Source organism: Aquarana catesbeiana, linkage group LG01 (assembly GCF_042186555.1).
Source record: "Aquarana catesbeiana isolate 2022-GZ linkage group LG01, ASM4218655v1, whole genome shotgun sequence".
Classification (NCBI taxonomy): Eukaryota; Metazoa; Chordata; class Amphibia; order Anura; family Ranidae; genus Aquarana; species Aquarana catesbeiana.
In genome coordinates this window covers 731,959,726-731,980,967 of record NC_133324.1, presented here as the reverse complement: position 1 = coordinate 731,980,967, position 21,242 = coordinate 731,959,726, and positions in this window count along the sequence as shown.

Sequence of the window (21,242 nt, the reverse complement as noted above, 5' to 3'; positions counted from 1 at the left end):
CTGGTCTGACCGGAAATAACGTCAACTGTATTTCAATGGACCTGTTCACCTGTTCTGCCTCGATTCGGCTGATACAAGCAAAAATGAAAATAAACTGACATGGTTGCTTGGATACTATGAAAAGATTCCAGCAGAAGAAATTACACTGTGCTACAATGTAAAGTAGTGAGTGCACAGCTTGTATAACAAATGTAAATTTGCTGTCCCCTCAAAATAACTCAACACACAGCCATTAATGTCTAAACCGCTGGCAACAAAAGTGAGTACACCCCTAAGTGAAAATGTCCATATTGGGCCCAAAGTGTCAATATTTTGTGACAATATTTTGTGTGGCCACCATTATTTTCCAGCACTGCCTTAATTCTCTTGGGCATGGAGTTCACTAGAGCTTCACAGGAGGTGTGTTTGGGCTTTTACATTGGGAAAACCAAGTTAGAGCTTCACAAAAGAATGTACAGACATGTACACAGTATGCATACATGCAACCCAGATCTCCCACTAGGCAGACACACCCAGGATGTACATCAGGGTAATTTTCCCAATATTAAATTTCTAATATTGAACCATGTTCATCCCAATAATAGAGGGGGCGACTGGGATAAAACCCTTCTACAGAGAGAAACAAGATGGATAGTGGCCTTACGATCCACTTTACCACCAGATCTCAATAATTGTGTAAGCCATCGCCCATTTTTAGAAGGGTTTACACCTGGTGTGTGTGAAGGAGTGGGTTAGACACAGGGCAGGACTTAGGATGGTGGGGGCCCCTGGGCTTGAGTCACTTTCGGGCCCTACCTTCTATACATATGCACAGCTCTATAAAACAGAAATAGAAAAGTACAAGGTGCGCCAGACTCAGTGCAGTATTAAAGAACTTCTATTTAACTGGACAAGACAAAACAGCCAAATGGCTACTCACAAAAGTAGATAATATATAAGCGTATAAGTGGGGGATACTGTACTGGTATTCATCCTGGGTCCACGATTAATAAAAGCAATAAAAATGGATAAAATTATAATTACCGTATTTATCGGCGTATAACACGTGTCGGCGTATAACACACACCCCAAGTTTGGGAGGGAATGTTAAGGAAAAAAACTTTTAGGAGGGAAGTTTAAAGAAAAAAAAACTTACATTTAAATGCCCATCAATGCAGCCTTATCAGTGTCCATCTGCAGCCTTGTCAGTGTCATTACAGCCTTGTCAGTGTCAGTGTAGCCTTGTCAGTGTAGCCTTGCCCCAGTGTTATTTGCAGACTTGTCAGTGTAGCGTTGCTCCAGTGTCATTGCTGCCTTGTCATTGTAGACTTTCAGTTTAAAAATGGCGCCGCCGAGATACAGAGCCGGATGTCCTGTGTATCTCGGCGGCTTTCGGAGGCTTTCAGCCGCTCTCGGCGGCTTTCGGACGCTCTCGGCGGCTCTCAGCGGCTCTCAGTGGCTTTCAAAATGAGTGGGGCCCACGGGGCCCCCTATTGGCCGGGGCCCATGGGCTTGAGCCCAGTCAAGCCCAATGATATGTCTGGCCCTGGTTAGACACTTCGAGAGAAATCTGTGCTATTTATTTAGTGTGTTCTGACCACTTTTGATACTGCTTCCGTATTGTAATTGGTTAATCCTTAATGGATTGTCCTTCTCCCCCTTATATCAACTTATACCCCCTATTTTGCCAACTTTAGCTCCCTGCCTCTAACCAAATACCCCACATACCTTTGTAGATGTGGGGCTATATTCCCTGATATGATGTCCCACTATACTATTGCTATTCTATATTTTTATTTCCTCCTGATATAAGCAATATCTGGGTTATGCATACCTTTGCTTGTAATGATTCTGTATTTTGATGTTTTGCTTTATTGCTATATATTGCTATATATATATATATATATATGCTATATATGGGGACGTATATGGGCAATTTACCAGCGGTCTCCAACTCTGAGGGATACTATATAATCATTAGGCCCCTAAGGAGCCATCTGCTCTGGTGACTAGAAAGACTTTTTAGTTATATTTATTTTCTTTTCATTTTTTGTTTTGGTGCCTCATTCTATATGTGGCTGGCTGGTGCGAGCCACGACTCTCGGGGCGTTTCTGTGTTGGGACGCATTGCGCGTCCTCCCTGGTAATGGAGAACGTGAGCTGCGTTCCACCCATACCCGATATGCTGACGCCGTTCGCATGTGGGCCCTCTCATCATTTTCCAGGTGAGCTAGTGCGTACGCACGGGCATCCGGCGCCATTGTACAAATGGATCCCCGCTCTGATGGTCTGACAGGCACTGCAGAGCAGGCAGACGCCAATCTTTGGACCTGTCTATATTTACATGGTAAGCACCTCTATTCCAGATGGCTTATTTAGACACTTCAAGGGCCGTTTGTTGACGGTCGTCCGTATCTTGTTTTGCCTAATGCCTTCTTAATTGTTGTCTTGTTCCCTATAGGATTAAGGATGCCTTGGTGTTATTTTTTGACCTGAAGTCTAATTTAAAGCTCTGACCAGCTGCCTATCCTTTATTGAACAATGGACATTGCTAAATATATATATATTCTTTGCGGCTCTTGGGCAGCTTTATTCTACCTATACTTTAACACCATGTACATAGGGGTTTTACATACCAGATGTTTGGCAATAATCACCAGGGCCCCATATGAAATGTTATAGGCACTGTTTTTTCCACTCTTATAGAGTTTTTTATTTATCTTTGGTGCTTTTTGTCCCTTTTCATCGCCAGTTCAGTCAAATTGCTAGAATCCATTCTCTGCTGCTCATCAGGCAAACATTAAATCAGGAACTTTTTGTTCCAAGATCTCACCGCTTTTTGGTTGGCACCCATCTACACCCCCACTGGCACAGTTGCTTCACCCATTTATCTTCTACGAAATCATTTTGCGTGGTATGTATTCTCCCAGATGGTATGATTATTCATCTGTTCTATATGACTACTATGGATACCCCTGCTTTTTCTGTATCATTTTGACATGTCCTTTTTATCTTTTATAGTAAAAACAAATTCTGACTATACTTACTCCTATCCTATACCCCTGACGAAGGTGTTTAACCAGAAATGCGTCGGGTACCTGGGATTACTATATACCAGAGAGTATTATTTTGTTGTCATATTTTTCATGTAAATTGTTGTTTTTTGTTTTTGTTTTTCATATGTGTGTACTTTCTGTACAAACTTTGATGGTTTTTAATTATCGATCATTTTTATGATCGTATACTTTTATGTATATCCAATAAATTTAACTTTTTGCATAACACAAGTCTATGTTGCCTTAAAAGTACCAACGAAGGGGGATTTCTCTTTTTTTTAATCATTGGGTGGAGGATGTTGTCGACCTGAATTGGTCCTTTAGGCGAGATACATAGATGACATCCTCCTCCTTTGAAAGGGTGATCTAGACTCATTGCGTGATTTCATGGCATTGCTTAACCACAATGACAGGGGGATCTCGGTGAGCTATGAGGCCAGTTATTCTACAATCCATTTTTTAGATCTTGAGGTTTCAGTCATTGACCATCAAGTAGAATTTAAAACTTATTTTAAACCCACTGACCAGAATGGGTACATTCCGGTAGATAGTGCCCATAATAAACAATGGCTAAAGTCAGTCCCACACAGTAAATTTTTACGACTGCGACATAACTGTACTAATTTAATGGATTTTTAATCTTCAGTCTCAAGTTTTAAAGAACATATATATTCATTGAGAAGAGGTTTATAGATCTAAGGACTTAGATGAGGAAATTAAAAAGCCTCTACTTTGGACAGGAACACATTACTAGTGTACCGCACCAAATCTACAAAAGACACCAGGCACAAGTGGTCTTTTTTTACCACATTTTCCATCCAACATAGGCAAATTAAGGACATTTTAGCCAAACATTGGAAGGTCCTCAATAGTGACAGATATTTGGGTCCAGTTCTTCCCGAATGTGCAGGCGTTTTATACAGAGGGGCACAACCCATAGGAGGAGAGATTGCTCCTAAAGATATTGATCCCCCCAAAAGAATCCCTTTTTTCATGATTATAAGGGTTATTATCCCTGCTGAAGGTGTAATGTGTGTTTACACAACACCTGTGGGAGGAGAAAATCAGAAACCTTTATGTCCACTGTAACTCATCGTACATATAGTATGAAACATTTCACTACTTGTGCCACTCGATACATAGTGTACTTGTTGACTTGCCCCTGCAAAAAAACAGTATGTGGTTTTCACCATTCAAACTTTTTCGGTGAGGGTCAATGAACATTTGGCCAGCATCAAAAAAGGTTGCACTAATCATAGTGTCCCTCGCCATTACTTGACATGTTACAACAAAGATCCCTCTGGAACCTCTTTCCAGATTATTGATAAATGTGTCCCCCATTGGAGGGGTGACTCCAGTCTTAGAGGGGTGTCCCGCCTTGAAACATTCTGGATCTACGAATTAAAGTCTTATTCACCGCACAGCATGAACATCAATTGGGACATTAATGCCTTTATTAAGCAAGCATAATATTTTTCATCTTTTTATATTTTCCTTGTATTATTTATTTTTATGTACAGTGGAGATGGAAAGTATTCAGACCCCCTTATATTTTTCACTCTTTGTTATATTGCAGCCATTTGCTAAAATCATTTAAGTTCATTTTTTTCCTCATTAATGCACGCACAGCACCCCATATTGACAGAAAAATACAGAATTGTTGACATTTTTGCAGATTTATTAAAAAAGAAAAACTGAAATATCACATGGTCCTAAGTATTCAGACCCTTTGCTGTGAAACTCATATATTTAACTCAGGGGCTGTCCATTTCTTATGATCATCCTTGAGATGGTTCTACACCTTCATTTGAGTCCAGCTGTGTTTGATTATACTGATTGGACTTGATTAGGAAAGCCACACACCTGTCTATATAAGACCTTACAGCTCACAGTGCATGTCAGAGCAAATGAGAATCATGAGGTCAAAGGAACTGCCTGAAGAGCTCAGAGACAGAATTGTGGCAAGGCACAGATCTGGCCAAGGTTACAAAAAAATTTCTGCTGCACTTAAGGTTCCTAAGAGCACAGTGGCCTCCATAATCCTTAAATGGAAGATGTTTGGGACGACCAGAAACCTTCCTAGAGCTGGCCATCAGGCCAAACTGAGCTATTGGGGTAGAAGAGCCTTGGTGAGAGAGGTAAAGAAGAACCCAAAGATCACTGTGGCTGAGCTCCAGAGATGCAGTCAGGAGATGGGAGAAGGTTGTAGAAAGTCAACCATCACTGCAGCCATCCATCAGTCGGGGCTTTATGGCAGAGTGGCCCGATGGAAGCCTCTCCTCAGTGCAAGACACATGAAAGCCCGCATGAAGTTTGTTAAAAAACACCTGAAGGACTCCAAGATGGTGAGAAATAAGATTCTCTGGTCTGATGAGACCAAGATAGAACTTTTCGGACTTAATTCTAAGCGGTATGTGTGGAGAAAACCAGGCACTGCTTATCACCTGTCCAATACAGTCCTAACAGTGAAGCATGGTGGTGGCAGCATCATGCTGTGGAGGTGTTTTTCAGCTGCAGGGACAGGACGACTGGTTGCAATCGAGGGAAAGATGAATGCGGCCAAGTACAGGGATATCCTGGATGAAAACCTTCTCCAGAGTGCTCTAGACCTCAGACTGGACTGAAGGTTTACCTTCCAACAAGACAATGACCCTAAGCCCTAAGCACACAGCTAAAATAACAAAGGAGTGGCTTCACAACAACTCTGTGACTGTTCTTGAATGGCCCAGCCAGAGCCCTGACTTAAACCCAAGTGAGCATCTCTGGAGAGACCTAAAAAATGGCTGTCCACCAACGTTTACCATCTAACCTGACAGAACTGAAGAGGATCTGCAAGGAGGAATGGCAGAGGATCCCAAAATCCAGGTGTAAAATACTTGTTGCATCTTTCCCAAAAAGACTCATGGCTGTATTAGATCAATAGGGTACTTCTACTAAATACTGAGCAAAGGGTCTGAATACTTAGGACCATGTGATATTTCAGTTTTTCTTTTTTAATAAATCTGCAAAAATGTCAACAATTCTGTGTTTTTCTGTCAATATGGGGTGCTGTGTGTACATTAATAAGGAAAAAAATGAACTTAAATGATTTTAGCAAATGGCTGCAATATAACAAAGAGTGAAAAATTTAAGGGGGTCTGAATACTTTCCATCCCCACTGTATGTCTCTTAAGATGAAGGATATGGTCTATTACATCTGACACAGTCCTAGTCTCATTACATTTAATTCATATTCCAACATTGACTGTGTGCTGGAATCTTTTCATCGTATCCAAGCAACCATGTCAGTTTATTTTCCAGGCCAGAGTGAGGCTTGGACTTCATGCATGGAGCCATATGACTGACATCCCTTCGTTCCTCGGCTCTCAAAGCTAAGTGTGGAACGCACACGACTCGCCATTCTGGTTTTATTTACAGGCCAGGAACGGAGTCACACCATCTCAACTGTCTATTGGATAATCAATTATTTATGGTTTACATATATACCTGTATGCGCGCAGTGTGGAGAAACAGACTAATACCACAGTTGAAGTTCAGTGGGATTAAACACGTCGGGTTTTGCTAGTCCAGCTCTTCACATTTGCGCTTGAAAATTTTTTGAACCTGTGATCCCATTTTTATCTGTACACATCATTCAGATGTTGGTACTGTTCTTTTAATAAATCAATTTTTGACCTACACCATGCGGAGGCATTTTTTCTTTTATGACCCTCATGTTTGAATATTCATTGGATGGGACCGTTGCATGCTGTGCCAGGACATTCGGTGATCCATATTGGAGTTCCTGTTCCCGACTTCCAAGCCTGGTTGACTCGCAAGTGGGTTCACAGTTTCGGTTAAGAGTACCTACTCCTTACCGAATGCACTATCCCGGGTGGTCTGACATCAATCTTGGGTTTATTACTTACCTTTGGCTCCAGACGTGGATCCTACGTTTATTGGCTTGATCTAAAGTGTAGACTATTCAACAGAACACGTTGGGTCTTTTATTGAACCTATTTCACCTTAATGACTTTACATTATATATATATATATATATATATATACACACACACTTTTATGTTGTTTTGCACATAATTGTTCACACTTATGTGCCTTATTACTAGGTCACTGTTTACATGTTACTGTTTCCGCAAGGTGTTGTATATGCAGTCTATCTTTTATTGCACCAGTTTTTGCACACTTTCAGTACATACAGCATACATTTTATTTGTCTCACAGACTTACTTTTTCTTAATACTCAGAGCTGCACTTTATTCACATACCATTTCTCTAATATTTGTCATATTGTAGTGCTAGCTGCTGCATCATACTTGTTTGGTAAGCGCAGTCATTTCCAATATTTTTTAGGGTTAAACAAATTACTTCAAAAATAGTTTAAAGCCCAACTCCAGGAAGCTTCAAAATTATACCTTGCAGTGGGACTGCACCTGCACTGCAAAGGATTATTGCTTGTTTAGGTCTAGGGAGGAGATTTACCAACCTACCCCTCCACACTGTTAGACTGGTCTTCACATTGTCTTCTCTCTCTCCCATACTCTCCAGCAGTCTAAGGTCCTGACATCATTAATACCAATGCTGGATTTATAGCCATATGCTGAACCTTATGATACCCAGGGACGTGAGGGGGGCACAATTTGCTGTGGTAGTAGTGGATCAGGTAAATAAAAGCGTTTCTCCTCTCCCCTAGACAAAATTCAGTTAATCCCTGCAAAGGGATCATTTTAAAGTTTCCCATAATTAAACTGCTATAATTTGCTTAAAGTGGATGTAAACCCGTTTTACGAAATTTGACCTGGGCACATATATCTGTAGTGTTTACTTATCTCTCTCCAAAGCTCTAAGTCCCGTGTCTTTCTGCTGCTCTGTCCTTCTGTTATCAGCATGATAACTTCTGATGAGTTCTCCGACACAGGAGATATAAGCAGCTGTCAGGAAAAGCCCTCTTGCAGTTATCCCAGCAGATTGAGAGTTAAACGAATACCTGTGCAAAGAAGCGCCATCCGGCGCTCGCGCGCGCGCAATAGCGCCAATTGCGCTAGTGGCGCTAACAAACGTACGCGCATGCGCAATAGCGCCAATAGTGCTAACGGGCGTACACGCATGCGCAATAGCACCACTTGGCCCCAAAGATAGGCTATTTAAAGAAGACTGTTCCAATGTTGCCTTGCTGTCCGGTCTACAGCGTTTCCTGAGACCCCTGCTACCTTGTTACCAGTTTTCCTGTATCCAGTACTTACTTGCTTGTTCCTGACTTACCTGCTTGCTGCCCGCCCCGATCTTGGCTTGGACTCTGACTATTCTCTTGGTTTGCCCTTCTGTACCTGATCTGCCCGCCAGTACCTTGACCCGGCTTGTCTGCACCTCCCTGCTGTCTGCAACCTGCTACAGGACTACAGTGCACCTCCCTGCTATCTGCATCCTGCTACAGTACTACAGTGCACCTCCCTGCTGTCTGCAACCTGCTACAGGACTACAGTGCACCTCCCTGCTATCTGCATCCTGCTACAGTACTACAGTGCACCTCCCTGCTGTCTGCAACCTGCTACAGGACTACAGTGCACCTCCCTGCTATCCGCATCCTGCTACAGTACTACAGTGCACCTCCCTGCTGTCTGCAACCTGCTACAGGACTACAGTGCACCTCCCTGCTATCTGCATCCTGCTACAGTACTACAGTGCACCTCCCTGCTGTCTGCAACCTGCTACAGGACTACAGTGCACCTCCCTGCTATCCGCATCCTGCTACAGTACTACAGTGCACCTCCCTGCTGTCTGCAACCTGCTACAGGACTACAGTGCACCTCCCTGCTGTCTTCATCCGGCTACGGGACTACAGTGCACCTCCCTGTTACCTGCACCCTGCTACAGTACTACAGTGCACCTCCCTGCTGTCTGCAACCTGCTACAGGACTACGGTGCACCTCCCTGCTGACTACAGGATCCTGCCTTCTACTTCAGTGTTCCAGTCAGGTACTTGTGCCCCTCTGTACTTTCGAGTCCCTGTTCACACCTTCAGGGGTTCTTAAGTCGGAGGCATACGAGAGGCCGTTCTCTGCATTCCGGGCTCCACCTACCAGGTACGTGACAGCAGCTGAAAATTTGTGTCAGAGAGGGTGCTCTAAATAGATTAGCAGAGAGCTGGTCTATTCACAGCACAGCTCAGTAAGTATCTTCGTTCCTCTGCGGGGAGGGGGGGGGTGTATGCCTTTCCAGCTTTAGTAAATAAACCCCAAAGTGTACTTAAAAGTGGGGTATGCCTGTAATCATACATAATTTATATAGCGCCAACAGTTTACGCAGTACTTTACAAAATAAAAGGAAGACAATACAGTTACAATACAATAAAATACAATCTAATAGGGTGGGGCAGGTGGTACAAAAGGTTGTCACTGTGGGGAATGAGTTGATGGAAGTGATAAAAGATTAGTTGAAGGTGTGATAGGCTTCCCCGAAGAGATGAGTTTTCAGGCATGCCTGAAGGCAGCTAGAGTAGGAGATAGCCAGACTGGTTGAGGTAGAGAGTTCCAAGAGGATGGGAGAGGCTCTAGAGAAATCCTGGAGATGAGCATGGGAGGAGGAGACAAGGGAGCTTGACAGCAGGAGGTCTTGAGAGGAGAGGACGGTTTGGGTGATATTTGGAGAAAAGATTGGTGATGTAGCTCGGGGCAGAGTTGTAAATGGCTTTGTATGTTGTGGTTAGTGTTTTGAATTTAATTTGCTGGGTGATTGGGAGCCAGTGTAGGGATTGGCAGAGAGGGGAGACAGACCCTGACTGGTTGGTAAGGTGGATAAGTCTGGCAGCAGCATTCATGATTGACTGAAGAGGAGATAGCCTATGAAGAGGTAGGCCAATACCAGCTCGGTTTTAGAGAGATTTGCTGATATGTCAGTTAATAAGTTAGTAATGCGAGAGGAGACTGAAGGAGTGAGGTGAGGAGTAAACAGATAAATTTGGGTGTCATCGGCATATAGATGGTATTGGAAGCCGTGGGTGATTATCAAGTGACCAAGGGAGGAGGTGTAGATAGAGAAGAGAAGGGGTCCAAGAACAGAGCTCTGGGGGACCCCCACAGAAAGGGACAATGGAGAGGAGGAGACAGAGTTGTATGTAACACTGAAGGATTGCTGTGATATGTAGGAAGAGAGCCAGAAAAGAGAAAAATCTTGGAGGCCAAGGGAACGGAGTTTATTGAGAAGGAGCGGGTGGTCAACAGTATCAAAAGCCACAGAGAGGTCAAGCAGTAGGAGTATGGAGTAGTGGCCATTGGTTTTAGCAGTTAGTAAATCGTTAGTGAGTTTTAGTAAGGCAGTTTCTGTGGAATGTAGTGAGATTTGTTTTATCTCTGTGTATCATCTGAAGCTGTTCACTTCACTGGCTATAGGAGAGGGTTTACAACCACTTTAAGATACATTTTTTGCATTTTATTGCTAAGGACAAGGAGAATGCCTATGTTTAAAGTTTATTTTAGGAGATGCAAAGCCCCTTATAGGGGTCAGTATTTAAAGTGCGTCAAAACCCAAGAACAAAAATGTACTATTGTACCTTACCAGCTCATGGTACAATAGATGGGCAGAAGCAGCATTGTCAACCTAGGCTGCTTACTCCTGATTTTGATTATTGAACACCGCCTCTTCTCTAGACCTCTGTAAAAGAGAGGGGAGGTATTCTGTAGTCAAAATCTGCTTCTCCAGGTGTCCATACCGGAGACACCTATGAGCCACATAAGAATAGTGCAGCATCAAATTGGAGAATACCCCGAACAGCCCAGGCAAAAGAGAGGAAAAAAGATGATAAGTTAGGGGTGGAACAATGGAGACCTCTTATTGGGGAGCCTTTTTTAATCTTAAAATCAATCCAAAAGGTCAAAAGGGTATGGACCACAAAAGGGTAATAAAGCCACCTTCCGGAAAACTGCCAGGGAACTGCCCAACTGATAACGGCAAAGCCAGTCCAGAATCCAAACCGCACTTCCCAGCCGCAGTCCAGACAGTTGGCCACGACTCAGAATCACATTCATAAAAGCACTGTAGAGTATATTTATTTGCTATTGTGTTGTATTCTTTAAATTAGGATGTGGTGTCTGAATTAGAAAATGGTGGATTTACTACAACTGAAGAGTGCAAAATCTGGTGCAGCTCTAGATAGAAACCAATCAGCTTCCAGGTTTTATTGCCAAAGCCTTATTGAACAAGCTGAAGTTAGAATCTGATGGGCTACCATGCACAGCTGTAACAGATTCTGAGTGCACCAGTTTTAGTAAATCTACCTTTGTTCTTTATAAATATACAGAAAATCAGTATTATTACAGTTCCCAAAAAAGTATAAAATGCACAGTCTGCAAAATCAAAACCCATATGATAACCCATACACTTCAAGTCAGACATGATAATTTGAGGGTTGATTTACTAAAATAGTTGAGAATCTTCACTCAATAAATTGCAGCTTTGTTTACTTTGAATACCCAAATTGTGTGCAGATGAAATAAATAAACACAAATTTGCTTTTAATATGTTTTGGAAAAATAGGGTGAATCTTCACTCAGTTTATTGAATGAAGATTCTTAACTGCTTTTGTAAATCAGCCTCAATCTAACAGTATCATGGTTCAGAAAATATCCATCAGATTAATGAGATTCATCAAGAAATGTTGGAGGAACCGACCAAAAGACTGCATTCATAAATACATGGAACTTCTAATATGGATAAACCTAATTTCAGAGAAAACTACCTATGAGACATACAACACTAATTAAAAAAACTCCTGGTATAAAGATAAGACCTGTACTTTCCCCAACTCCAGTGAACATGCAAAAAAGGAACTTGTAGTTCTCTGTTACAATTGACCTCACAGACTGACGGAAGACACATTATTGGGAAGGTAAGCAATATACAGTGGGGACGGAAAGTATTCAGACCCCCTTAAATTTTTCACTCTTTGTTATATTGCAGCCATTTGCTAAAATCATTTAAGTTCATTTTTTTCCTCATTAATGTACACACAGCACCCCATATTGACAGAAAAACACAGAATTGTTGACATTTTTGCAGATTTATTAAAAAAGAAAAACTGAAATATCACATGGTCCTAAGTATTCAGACCCTTTGCTCAGTATTTAGTAGAAGCACCCTTTTGATCTAATACAGCCATGAGTGTTTTGGGGAAAAATGTAACAAGTTTTTCACACCTGGATTTGGGGATCCTCTGCCATTCCTCCTTGCAGATCATCTCCAGTTCTGTCAGGTTGGATGGTAAACATTGGTGGACAGCCATTTTTAGGTCTCTCCAGAGATGCTCAATTGAGTTTAAGTCATTGCTCTGGCTGGGCCATTCAAGAACAGTCACAGAGTTGTTGTGAAGCCACTCCTTTGTTATTTTAGCTGTGTACTTAGGGTCATTGTCTTGTTGGAAGGCAAACCTTCGACCAAGTCTGAGGTCCTGAGCACTCTGGAGAAGGTTTTCGTCCAGGATATCCCTGTACTTGGCCGCATTCATCTTTCCCTCAATTGCAACCAGTCGTCCTGTCCCTGCAGCTGAAAAACACCCCCACAGCATGATGCTGCCACCACCATGCTTCACTGTTGGGACTGTATTGGACAGGTGATGAGCAGTGCCTGGTTTTCTCCACACATACCGCTTAAAATGAAGGCCAAAAAGTTCTATCTTGGTCTCATCAGACCAGAGAATTTTATTTCTCACCATCTTGGAGTCCTTCAGGTGTTTTTTATCAAACTCCATGCAGGCTTTCAAGTGTCTTGCACTGAGGAGAGACTTCCGTCAGGCCACTCTGCCATAAAGCCCCGACTGATGGAGGGCTGCAGTGATGGTTGACTTTCTACAACTTTCTCCCATCTCCTGACTGCATCTCTGGAGCTCAGCCACAGTGATCTTTGGGTTCTTCTTTAGCTCTCTCACCAAGGCTCTTCTCCCCCGATAGCTCAGTTTGGCCAGACGGTCAGCTCTAGGAAGGGTTCTGGTCATCCCAAACGTCTTCCATTTAAGGATTATGGAGGCCACTGTGCTCTTAGGAACCTTAAGTGCAGCAGAAATTTTTTGTAACCTTGGCTAGATCTGTGCCTTGCCACAATTCTGTCTCTGAGCTCTTCAGGCAGTTCCTTTGACCTCATGATTCTCATTTGCTCTGACATGCACTGTGAGCTGTAATGTCTTATATAGACAGATGTGTGGCTTTCCTAATCAAGTCCAATCAGTATAATCAAACACAGCTGGACTCAAATGAAGGTGTAGAACCATCTCAAGGATGATCATAAGAAATGGACAACACCTGAGTTAAATATATGAGTGTCACAGCAAAGGGTCTGAATACTTAGGACCATGTGATATTTCAGTTTTTCTTTTTTAATAAATCTGCAAAAATGTCAACAATTCTGTGTTTTTCTGTTCTGTGTGTTCATTAATGAGGAAAAAAATGAACTTAAATGATTTTAGCAAATGGCTGCAATATAACAAAGAGTGAAACATTTAAGAGGGTCTGAATACTTTCTGTCCCCACTGTATGTACACTCTTTTAATATTTGTATACAAGAGAATTGCATGATAAAACACATGTAAATGCTGTTCTTACTTCTTATGCATGGAAAATATTGTACATTTTATTACCGTATGAAGGAATAACAACTGTTATCATGGTATACTGTACTATGTATTTTCCCTTAGCATTTAGTAAGAAAAATAAATAAAACTAAATAAAAAAAAAACACCTTTTCCAGTTGAGCCAATTGCCCTTTATAAAGGTTGTAGCTATTTGTGAACCTGACACTTTGTAGAATTAATATGTAAAATTTGCTCCTTACAAATGTGCAAAATTGGAATAGTGACAATCTATGAAATATAGGTATTTACATAATTTGTCTGGTGGAAAACAGACACAAGACCCTCTAGTTCAACCAATACTTTTGGTATTTGGTAAGGAACTAATCCAGCAATCCACTATAACACTTCTTCCACCTTCTAACTTGACTAATTTAAATAGAGAACTTAAGTTCATGTGTGTAAAATAGTATAAACTGCAACTATATACAATATACATCAAAAGTCAAATTTCTTGTCAAGTGCAACATTTTGGGAGAGTATAGAATAACTGAGCACATTTATATAATGCAGCATTCTGGAGGAGATATGTTTTATAAAACTGTACTACCATTTCTTACAAATATATTACTATTTTAGCATTTTAAAGTTCATTATGAAACATTCATCATACATTTTTCATTTTGAATAAAAATAAAAGGAATGGATTCTCTCAATTAGACCTCTATAAGGATATCCATAGAGACTACAAGCAGCTGATCAAACAGATAAAGCCAAAAGGGACCAGGTAGTATCACATCTAATTTAATGGCATCAGTGTGTATATATGGTAATCCTGTATAGAATGAGATTCTAATTATCTTTTTTTCTTATTTTCAAATGGAGTAGTCATTAGACTAATGATGAAATTGTATTAAAAAGACATTTCAATTATGTATGTGCCTTCCTACTTGCTTTATAGGTATATGGGTTGATAATGTAGAGAAAAAAAAAGCCTTCAGAAATATTGAAGCAGTGATGTTGTATGTAGATGACTGTGATAAACAGTAAGTAAGACAATGTACAATAAACCCAGCTCTACTGGTTTTTTAACAGCAGGCTAAAATGCAGAAAAAAGTAGATCTAAACCCGAACTGGTTGACATTTATTTTTCTACAGCACTTTATATCATAAACAATTACGACTTTTTTACTAGAAAATACTCCCCATTCACCCTTGTGCTTTATATGTGCTGGTCAATGTGATTGAATGTGAGGCAGGAGTGTGTTTAAACATTCTGTTAAAAGGTGTTCTTTCCTGTCAGAACGTTGGGGAACATACCTGCACAATGAGTGTTAAGCCTCGTACACGCGATCGGATTTTCCGCAGACAAAACCTCAGACTTTTGTCCGAAGAGCATTGGCCAGGAACTTGTCTTGCATACAAACGGCAAGGAATTGTTGGCCAAGAAACACGAACGTAGTGACGTACAATGTGGTTTTTCAGCTCTTTAGCGCCACCCTTCGGGCTCCTTCTGCTAATTTCGTATAAGTAGAAGTTTGGTGAGTGTTGATTCGCGCTTTTCATTTCGTTTCTGAACAGCCGTTCGTCAAGCAGACATGTTGCGGAATGGGAGGAGATAGCGTGTTATTTATTATTTACCTTGGACTTATTGATTTGACCCAAGTCCAGTCCAGGAACAGGAGGAGGAGAATTTCTTGGACCAAAAATTGGTTGCTTTATTGATCGTGACCAATTATGTCATATGCCTTTGCTGCGGGAGCTCCAGGAGAATAATCCGGATGATTTTCGGAATTATCTCCGGATGACAGACCCCTGCTTTCACCAACTCTTGGCATTGTTGACCCCTATATTAAAAAGCAGGACAGATGCATGAGGCTTTTATTTTATTTTTTGGTTGAATAATGATTTGATTTTGTATATTTTCTATGTTTTTGGATGCATAGAATGCACTTTTTGGTTAAGTTCTATTGGCAGATAGCATGTCTAATTGTATTTGTTTTCTTTTTTTAATGCACAAAAAAAAATTGTGGAGAATAATACTTGGCTATATGTTTTACTTCAAATGACAGTTTGGGAGTAGGCAGTTACATTTTAAAAAAAATAAAATAAAATTGTAAAATTGACAAGGAACACCAACATAGTTGTATCTTTGATCTTAAAAACTACAGATAATGGTGTTGTGGTAACTTGCCCAAAATAAATAAATAAATAAAAAGCATAATAATATTATTCTTGATATCACTAGAAAATAAAATATGTTTGGCAGAACTCCATCAGTATCACCAGCAAAGCAGCTTCATTATTATCCCATTAAAGAAGAGAATTGTGCGCTGCATTTCGAGATTTCATAATTTGCAGTGTCACGAATGTCAATTCTCCATTACAAACGCTAGTTTACAAAACCAACCGCTTCTGGCTTGTCCTTGCTTCCGAGCATGCCTGTGTGTACTTTGGACTTTTGTCCAAAGGACTTATGTACACCCGCTGGGAAAATCCAACAACAAACATTTGTCTGCGGAAAATTCGACAATTGTCCGATGGAGCATACAAAAGGTCAGATTTTCCGCAAACAGCCTTTCATCACACAATTCCCATCGGAAAATCCGATCATGTGTATGAGGCTTTAGTCTGGCTGCTTATAATCTTCACTGGAAGTACAGGGTGACAATGCAGGAGAGTAATTGGGAGACTGGGACAGAGCGTGGTCACCCTATAACAGGAATTGCCTGAGCATGTATCCCCATAGCAGGATCATTAAGTATTATTTAAAAAAAAAGATCAGTTGGCTTGTGACATTACATTAACCTGTAAACAATTATAGGAGATTTTAGTGACTCATTACACTTATACTGTAACTGCAAGGTAGAAAAAGTGCCCGCACTGCCATATCCAGAGCTTCATTTTTATGCCCACAAGCCCCATAGGCAAAGCTATACTAGCCCACAATGCAAGCACACTATAGCAATTCATCCCTGCTCTTTTTATTTTCCTTTAGTAACTCGGTCCCAGTGCTTGGATACAAAATACCAATTTAGAGAATCAGTACATTTTAGCCTCTTCAGGTCCACCCTATAGCAGTTTTACTGCTACAGGGCGGCACCTGTGCACCAGATCATGTATATACTGTATACGTGATCTGACACTTCCGGGTGGGGGGTGCACATACATGCCACTACCGGAACAGTTCCGCTGTGATTACAGCACCCGCTGATCATAAAGCAGAGAGGCAAAATGGCGATCTGCCTATGTAAGCAAGGCAGATTAAAGTTCTGACAGGAGGGAAGGAATTTGTGTCGCTGCAAAGCAGGGAATAAATTCCATCTCTTCCCCTAGTAAAAGCACCTCCCACAGTATAGTAAAACACTGGTTAGGGCCACAGTTAACTATTTGATCACCTCTGATGTTAACTCCTTCCCAGCCAGTGTCATGTACAGCCAGTACAGTGACAGTGCATATTTTTAGCACTAATCACTGTATAAGTGTCACTGGTCCCCAAAAAGTGTCAAAAGTTTCAATTATTGTCAGAATGTCCACCGCAATATCACAGTCCCACTATAAGTTGCTGATCACCGCCATTACTAGTAAAAAAAAAAAAAAAAAAAAAAAAGAATAAAAATAAATAAAAATATCCCATAGTTTGTAGATGCTATAAGTTTTGTGCAAATCAAACAATAAATGCTTATTGGGATTTTTCTTTAACCAAAAATATGTAGCAGAGTACATATTGTATAATATTTGTTAGGTTCCGCACTTAGGTGTAAGCTAGGCTGCTGCCTCCCCCAAGGAGCTCCAACCAGAGTACCAATAGTAAAAGTAATGCGTATAGGGGTGGGTGGCGCTGCCTGTCACCTGAAGAGTGCTCCTCCGCAATGGGTAACTCTTTCCAGGTGAATGTAAGATAGGTGAAAAGATAAATAAATGATTGCGCTAATATTAACCAATTAATATTACACTAAGTGCTAAAATCCACAAATGATATATGCCAAAATACACCCTTCAATACAAGTGGATGTGTATGGTATATAAATAAATAAACTTCTGTGCATAAATAGTGAGTGATTATGAATAAAAGCGCAATCACTGGTATATGACATACAGGGATCTTATTCACATAAAAACGGAACTATGTAGGGTGCACCAAAATGGTTGGTGTAAAACAAACCTCCTGTATACAGACTAGAAGGATTGCAAAAGTGTTGATAATATAGTCTGCTATTTGCAGGATAAAATCCAATTTCCAAAAAGCCAACACCTAGTGGGACAAGCTAGGATTGGACACAAACCAAGTTGGATGGTCCCATTCACCTGCCGGTGCTTGCTGTGTTACTTCTCAGCCCTCAACGGCCATCCCCGGTATAAAAGACAAAATAGGGAAACAGAACCATTGCGCAGGGATTAACACTTGAATTATTAAAAAATAGATGGAATGATCTCACTCACGTCTCCCCTTTTAAAAGATCGCATAGGATTAAATGGTCAGCTACATTTAGCTCCGAGCTACAGTCTCCTCATTCACCTCCAGTGTCCACACTGCTGAGAGCGTCACAGGCTCCTCCTCCCGACGCGTTGCGTCACCAGACACGTGACTTTTTCAAGATAGGTGAAAAAACACTACCGTCCCCTGAAGGGTAATCCTACACAGTGAATCAGCAATTATAACCACATTTCTTCCTAAACAGTTCATCTCAACAGCTATTTAAAAAACGTACAGCATGAGTTAATTATATACAAATCATTAATAAACAAAAAATAATAAGTGCTTTAACATATTCTGTTAAAAAAAAATTTGGTAAAAAAAAAAAAATATATATATATATATATATATATATATATATATATATATGTTCAGTCTTTTAGTAGTGCAAAAAATAACAGGGTTTCAAGTGACTTTGTGCTTGTCCAAATGTGACTCATGCCTATGTAGCAATTTGTGAATGTGGTAGCAGTCCTCAGGGCAATCACCTCCTCCTCCTTAGCTCAGCATGCAACGTGGTATCCAGATCCTTGAGCCTCTCTGGGGGTAAGCCATTCCCAATAGATTCGATTTTAGTAGTTACCTCTTCCGTGGTATACCACAGGTTACCCTCATGGACAAAAGAGATGGGTACTCGTAGTGTAAATTTGGATGATTTTATTAAAATTTAAAGTTTAAAAACACCACTTGGTATATTCAAGTGTGTAAGCTAGCATAGCTTGGTTGCAGTACAAACTAGCGTGTGTTCCACTGACCAGAGCTCCGCAACCGGGGTTCAGGGATCTGGTGAGTGGGGAACTAAAGAGGAGCATGGAAGTCACCTAAATTGCTACATAGGCACGAGTCACTTGAAACCCTGCTATTTTTTGCACTACTAAAAGACTGAACTTATAATCAATATAATTTTTATTATTTTTTTCACAGAAAAATTTTTTTTCAACAGAATATGTTAATGCATTATTATTTTTGGTTTATTAATGATTTGGATACAATTAACTCATGCTGTACGTTTATGATATAGCTTTTGAGATGAACTGTTAAGGATGAAATTTGGTTATAATTGTTGACTGGGTGAGAACTCTCATTATTGCACTAAGTGCCAATTCACACAGGGGCAACACGACTTCAGCGCAACTTTGCAAGGCGACTTCAAGGCGACTTTGAGCAACTTACAACATGACTTCAAGTCGCCCCCAAGACAGGCGACTTTGCCTGTGGCCAATCAAAGCTAATCAGCTCTTGTGATATACAGTACCTGCCCACGAGAATGTGTTTCCAGCGTTTCTCGGTGACAGGGTACTGTACATCTGGCGCTCGCTGCAATAGGAAAAACACATTTTCCTATTGCAGCAAGCACGAGAGGGAATTCCCCTCCAGGAACATACCAGGCTCTTAGGTCTGATATAGATATTAGGGGAACCCCCTACACCGAAAGAACACCGTGGGGGTCCCCCCCAAAATCCATACCAGACCCTTATGCAAGCACGCAGCCCGGCCAGTCAGGAAAGGTGGTGGGGACGAGCAAGAACCCCCCCGAACCGTACCAGGCCGCATGCCCTCAACATGGGGGTGGGTGTTTTGGGGAAGGGGGGTGCCCAAAGCACCTTGTCCCCATGTTGATGAGGACAAGGGCCTTTTCCCGACAACCCTGTCCATTGGTTGTTGGGGTCTGCGGGTGGAGGGCTTATCGGAATCCGGGAGCCCCCTTTAATAAGGGGACCCCCAGATCCCGGCCCCCCACCCCATGTGAATGAGTATGGGGTACATCGTACTCCTACCCATTCACCTGGGGGAAAAAAGTGTCCATAAAAAACACACAAGACAGGTTTTTAAAGTAATTTATTAGGCAGCTCCGGGGGTCTTCTTCCGACTTCGGGGTCTCTTCCGACTTCTCAGCTCTCTCTGGCCTCTTCTCCCGGTGTCCAGTTCTTCTCCCTCTCTCCGGCCTCTTCTCCCGGTGTCCGGTTCTTCCCCGCTCTCTCCGGCCTCTTCTCCCGGTGTCTGGTTCTTCTCTCTCTCTCCGGCCTCTTCTCCCGGTGTCCGGTTCTTCTCCGCTCTCTCTGGCCTCTTCTCCCGGTCTCTGGCCTCTTCTCCAGATCTCCGGTTCTTCTCCCGCTCTCTGGTTCTTCTGCCGGGCTCCTCCGCTATCTTCTGCTCTTTTGCCGCTCTTTTGCTAGCGGTGACCACGCCCCATGCCTATATAAGTCATTGTGCAATGCGCACACGGCATTACAGCGGGAGAGAGCATTGTGTCAACATCGGAAGAAAAGAAGAGGGAAGAAGACGATGGAGAAGAGCGGGCCACCGCTAGCAAGAGAGCGGCAAAAGAGCAGAAGATAGCGGAGGAGACCGGCAGAAGAACAGGAGAGCGAGAGAAGAACCAGACACCGGGAGAAGAGGCCGGAGAGCGGGAGAAGAGGCCAGAGAGAGCGGAGAAGTGGGAAGAGACCCCCGAAGTTGAAAGAAGACCCCCGGAGCTGCCTAATAAATTACTTTAAAAACCTGTCTAGTGTGTTTTTTTATTGACACTTTTTTCCCCCAGGTGAATGCGTAGGGGTACGATGTACCCCATACTCATTCACATAGGGTGGGGGGCCGGGATCCTGGGGCCCCCTTATTAAAGGGGGCTCCCGGATTCCGATAAGCCCCTGCCTGCAGACCCCGACAACCAACGGCCAGGGTTGTCGGGAAGAGGCCCTTATCCTCATCAACATGGGGACAAGGTGCCTTGGGGTGGGGGGCCGCAGGGCGCCCTCCCTTCCCCAAAGCACCCATCCCCCCATGTTCAGGGCATGCGGCCTGGTACGGTTCAGGAGGGGGGGGCGCTCGCTCGTCCCCACCCCCTTTCCTGACCGGCTGGGCTGCATGCTCGGATAAGGGTTTGGTATGGATTTTGGGGGGACGTTTTTTCGGCATAGGGGGTTCCCCTTAAAATCCATACCAGACCTAAGGGCCTGGTATGCTCCTGGAGGGGGAACCCATGCCGGTTTTTTATTTAAAATTTGGCGTGGAGTTCCCCCTCATGATCTTTTCTTTTTCCTGTAAAGTTGCTTCACTATAGATGAGGATCCGACTTAGAGGCGACTTCCATTGAATCCTATTTGTACAGGTCGCCTAGAAGTCGCCTTGAAGTAGTACAGGAACCTTTTCTGAAGTCCGAGCGACTTCAGTAGTGTAC